Raw genomic sequence first — 5,656 nt, forward strand, 5'->3', positions numbered from 1 at the left:
GGCCATGGCCAGTCTCTCACTCTCTTTTTACCTTCTCTCTTTCTCCCTGCCTTTCTATAATAAAGCTCTAAAGCCATAGACTGTCTCTGTTCATCAAGGCCCGCTGCACTTACTCTCGCCTATGTGGGAACCTCTCTCCCTAAGCTCTCTCTCCCATAACCCTGGGGCTACAGGGTGTCATCCCGGGGGGTCCCCGGTTGGGGGCTGCCCCTTGTCCACCAGTGGCTTAGATGCCCACCCAAGGCCGAGTGGAAAGCATCCGGCAGTCCTCTAGCATCCGCCTGCCCAGAGCATAGGAGGAACTCTGGCCAGGTGCAGGCTATCCTCCCTTCCCCCTCTTCCCCTACACTCACTTTTAGTTCCCACATATAACTTCAATTTTTTTTTAGGTCATTTTATTTTGAGGGAAAGATATTAGCTGTGTGAAGAGAATAAAGGACAAAAGCAAGGATGCTTCCTTGTGTTGAAGTTTCATCCAACTTGAAACTTACCTTCCAGCAGGAAGCGGGAGGCACATAGCACTTAGGAAATAAGTAAGTGTCACATGTCTGGGAAAGCTGAAATGTGCACTCTTCTTGAAGGCCCCTCCCCAGCTTCATGGATGTAACTGATGGGGAAGAAGACTCTTCCCAGCGTTGGAGCTGTTAAGCTATTGTCTGTAAGGTCTATAGAGATCTCCAGGGTTGCAGTTTCTGAGTCATTATGGGTGGCAGGCTGGGTCTTTCAATGACACAGCTGCTTCTGAGTGATCACATTCCCTGTAAGTAACCTCTCACCCGTATTCCTGTTAGGAACTCCTTGGTTCATCAAGGTGGGCCTTGGTGCAGTTGTTAGTTTGGTCTGTTTTAAGTTCTCTCTCTTGAGCAACTAGTTGTGTGTACATGTGTGAGTATATGTGTAGGTCAAAGAACAATCTGTGGGAGTTAGTTCTTTCCTTTTACCATGTGCGTTGCTAGGATGGGAATCAGGCAGCAAGTATCCCTACTGGTGAGCTATCTTGCAGGCCTGACTTCTGGTTGCTGTGATTTCTGTAAAAGAAACTCAAGCTCTTTCTACTTAGCATCCTCGGGAAACTCAGCTCAACATGACCATGTAGCAAACATACCACGATGCTTACTGAGTTGAGTCCATAGCTGGAATTTAATGAAAGAGGAAGCCTAGGTATTTCTAACTCATTCATTGCTTGTTGGAGGAAAACCACATTTTCAAAATGCTAACATTTTAACAGTGAACAGTAAATACATGATCCCAACTACCAAGCCAATGGGAAATATTTTTCTGGATGGTTTGATTTGGGAGAAGTTTTCTCATTTAAACACACAATGCACAAATCTCTGCTTTGGAAGACAGAACAAGACATTCCTTTGAAATCTCTTCCTTTGCTGTAGAGTGAGACTCTGTGTCTGAGGTGGCCTCTGTGTTGTTGATGGACAAAGTGCTATTCTAGGTGTTCTGGTGGTCTACAAAGACTGAGCTGGGGGTGGAGAGTCACTTTGAGGTTGTGGAGGTCACTTTGAGGTGACAGAGCTCACTATGAAGTTGTGGGGGGGTCATTTGAGGTGATGGGGGTCACTATGAGGTGATGAGGGCCATTAAGAGATCATAGGAGTCGATATGAGGTGATGGGTGTCACTATGAGGTGATGAGGGTCACTAAGAGATCATAGGAGTCGATATGAGGTGATGGGGGGTCACTATGAGGATGTAGGAGTCATTGTGAGATGATGGGGACTACTATAAGGTGACCAGGGTTAGTTACTATGATGCTGTGGGGGTCATTGAGAATTGATGGAGTCACCATGAGGTGATGGGGTCACTGAGAGGTCATGGGGGTCACTATTGGGATGTGGTCACAATCATTTCCTCTCTTTTAGCATGTGAAATTGGAGCCTATTTTTAATGGACATCATCTTCACCACAAGTGCACAGAATTAAGCAACCGAGTGATTTTTGATTGAAGTGAAAGAGTCTTGGCTTCCAACACTGTGGAAATCTCTGAGTCAAGCTGGGGATATCTAGTCCTATTCTTTGGTGAGCAGATGCCTGTGTGGGCTTCATGGGTTGCACATCCAAGACCTGCGTCAAGGATGGAGTCACTTGGTAAGGACAGTTTTCAGTTTGAGTAATCCCACTTTCAGTTCCCCATGAGCTACTCTCAGACAAGTGCTGAGTGTCTCTGGCCTGGAGAGTACCTCTCTAAGTCTTCAGGTATGATACATCTGGGATGACCCTCAAAGACCCGGGGATGATTGATGCTGAGCCAGCCTTTGATTTCTCTTCTTAGTGACAGAAAACTGTGCTAGAAGACAAGAAAGCACAGGATCATGCCTGTGTCCTTCAGTTCAGGAGGCACTCAGGATCCCTGAGTGCCTAGGAAGAGTCAGCTTGTTTCACGTGGGGTTATTCACCCTATCCTGCTTCCTTTCAACTTATGACTACTGGCATCTCATGCATGAGTTACATGTGATTTTGATCTGGCATGAGGAGGAGCCTCAACTAGACACCCAGCATTTTGGTCTGAAAAGAAGGTTGTATTATACTCTAAGTACCTGTTTCCTCAAGAAAGCATCTTAGTAGCTAAGCATAGCAACACATGCAGGTAATCCTAGCAATCTGAAGGACGAGGCTGGACTAAAAATTCTAGGTCTCAGCTCTCTAGTTCCACACCAGCCTGGGCTATGGGAGAACCTGTCTTAAAAACCAAAACCCAAAGCAAAAACATCCCACAAAATAAAATAAGCAAAAAAAAGGTTTCTTAGCAAATGGAACTATTTGTTCTTAGGAGTTCCTGTGCACTGCTGTCCCTCTGCCGAGGGGCTCTAGAACACAGTTCACTGTGCTCTGCAATGCCTTTCAAAGAATGTGGTGCACTATGTACTGGAGACGTGTGGAGTACTATTCCAGTCTCTGCCCAGGAGGAAAGGAGGTACCATTACAGCATCTCAGCCCAGGAGGAAAGGAGGTATCCACTGAGTCACATTCCCCAAAGCCTGTCTCTCCTAAGGCTACTCTTTGACCCAGTGGCTTCATGTCTTAATATTTGGGCCCAGGGAAAGCTGTTGGGCCTGAGCTTGAAGAAGGCCTGGATCTACAATGCATTTTATATACATACTGTATAAGCTGCTTCTTAGGTCCTTTATTTAGGCTTCCATGAACTTCCTCCTGTGTCTGATCTTAGCTCAAGTAGCCTGCATATTACAGTTGCTTTGGTACATCTCTTGCATTTCTTTTTTTGGGGAGGGGGAGTTCTAATTTTAAATTTAAAGAAAACAAAAATCAAAAAATAAAATGTTTCCAGAAATGCTACTGGGCTGCACTTTGAACATCATATGTTATCAGGTGAATTAGGGTCCCCTTTCTGGTCTTATCAGTTTTGTTGATAAAAGTATTTAAAAACAGACTCAGAAGGAGGCTCATGGCCATGTTTGTTGGAGCTGGAAAGAAAACAACAGAGGACATGGGCTGTAAATCTTGGCAGTAGCTAAGAAGAGGAGAGAGGGAGCCATGGGTTTTGAGCAAGGATGGAATGTCCAACAATGGAGAGCAACATGCAGCTGCATGGCAGCAAGAAGCCCTAGCTTCAGAGAAAGAGCAAGGAAAGGCCACAGTGCAAGGAAAACATGCACAGACCTGTAACTAAAAGATAGGACAGGAGAAGACATGCTCTTCTGAGCTGGGGCAGAAAAGGGACCCTGCTTAACAAAGCTGCATGCCAGCAGCTCCTTAAGTGGCCACGATGAGGGTGGAGTTTCTGGGAGAGAAAGGTGCCTTATATTGTTAAGGTGATAATTATTGCTCTCCTACCTTTAGAGTGGCTTAGGTGAATCAGCCTTCCTGAGGGGCGGTCTCTCGGCTAAGTGATTGACAGGCCTAGTTGAATTACCTCTTAAGGGAGGAGACAGTTGCACAAAATGTTCTAATCTTTGGAGAGATCAGAACATCATGTTTCCACCCAGGGCCGGAGGTGGATTCCATTAGTGAGACATCCATCCTCAGTGGCTTTTAAAGGCCCCTGTAATACAGACATCCCTGTTTAACTTTCATCTAAAGTTCTTATTTAGTCACTTCTACATCTTTGGTCTCTTTCAATCTATTCATTTGTTTATCCGATTTTCTATACGTCTAATTGTTTTACTTTAGAACCATCAGAGAGTTACTTCCGGACAGAATTTAAGTTTCTTACTCAATTCTGTTACAGTTTAAAGAGTACTCCCCCCCCCCCGTTTTAAAATTCAGGATGTATTGTGAAGCCCCTAGACCTAGAAGTCCAAGTTAGCAAATGGTGGGTAGACCTATTTTCCAATGATTCTGCCCCCCTCCTTCATCCAAGTCCTGGCATCCACACTGCTGACCCTGATTTTGTATCACACAGCCAGATCAAGGAAGTCTCTGCATTCCATGGTGTGTGTGTGTGTGTGTGTGTGTGTGTGTGTGTGTGTTTGAGAGAGAGAGAGAGAGAGAGAGAGAGAGAGCGAGAGCGCCTTGTCTCTGGACGTTGTGGCCCAGCCAAGGATGGAAGCACAGTTGGAATGGCCTTCTCTCACTGGTGATCTCACACTACATTGGAAAGTTTTGCCTGAAATCGTTTTTCTTGTCTATGACCATGATACTTGAGTGCTCTCAATCTTACCCGAACCCAGTATCAGGTTAAAAAGTGTTTCTCCTGCTTCTGATCTTCATCTTGCCTCCCAGGGCATTTTGATCGTACATTACATGCACTTTATAGTTTTAGAATATCCCTTCATTGAAATAAATTAAACTAAATTAAAATTCTCCTTCCAACGTGTCCTATGAGCATGCACTCTCCTATGCTTTTAGAGTAAAGAGCATATAATGGTGTATTATGAATTACTCTGAACACTGTAAGAAATAAACATGTTTTGAAAGTGCATTTTAAATGATTGCATTACATTTTGTTGTTTTGATCTACCAGAATCTATTCAACTATTTCCTATCGGTGGTGTTTAGGTGATTTCCTGATTTCCAGTTTTTCTTTATTATGACTAGTTCTTAATTATGTTGTAGATAAATCATTGTCTTTTAATTTTTAATTTATTCTTCTCTCATATATTACATCCCAACCACAGTTTCTCCTCCATCCTTCCCCACAGCCCCCACCCACTCCTTCCCCATTTCTTTTTCAGAAAAGGGCAGGCCTCCCATGGATAGCAACCATGCATATCAAGCTGTATTAAGGCCAGGCACCTCCCCTCATATTAAGGCTGGAAGAGGCAATTCAGTCTGAGGAAGAGGGTCCCAAAACAGACAAAAAGAGTCAAAGACAGTCCTATTCCCACTGTTAGTCCCATAAGAAGTCAAAGCTACACAACCACAACAGGATGTGCAGAGGGTGTAGGTCAGACCCATGCAGGTTTCCTGGTTGTTGTCTCAGTCTCTGTGAGCCCCTGTGAGCTAAGTTTTGTTGATTCTGAGGGGTTTCTTGTGGTGTCTTTGACTCCTCTGTCTCCTACAATCCTTCCTCCCCCCCCCCAGCAGGATTTCCCGAGCTCTGCCTAATGTTTAATTGTCGTCCGTCTCTTTATCTCCAATTAGCAGCTGAAAGTCTATCCTTATTTTTAGAAGAGAGATTTCTTAAGATAAATGATGAATTAAAAGGTATTCTTTTAAAGTATACATTTTTTATAGCATTTCATGTT

The sequence above is a fragment of the Mus pahari genome, chromosome 1 (assembly GCF_900095145.1).
Source record: "Mus pahari chromosome 1, PAHARI_EIJ_v1.1, whole genome shotgun sequence".
NCBI classification, from domain to species: domain Eukaryota; kingdom Metazoa; phylum Chordata; class Mammalia; order Rodentia; family Muridae; genus Mus; species Mus pahari.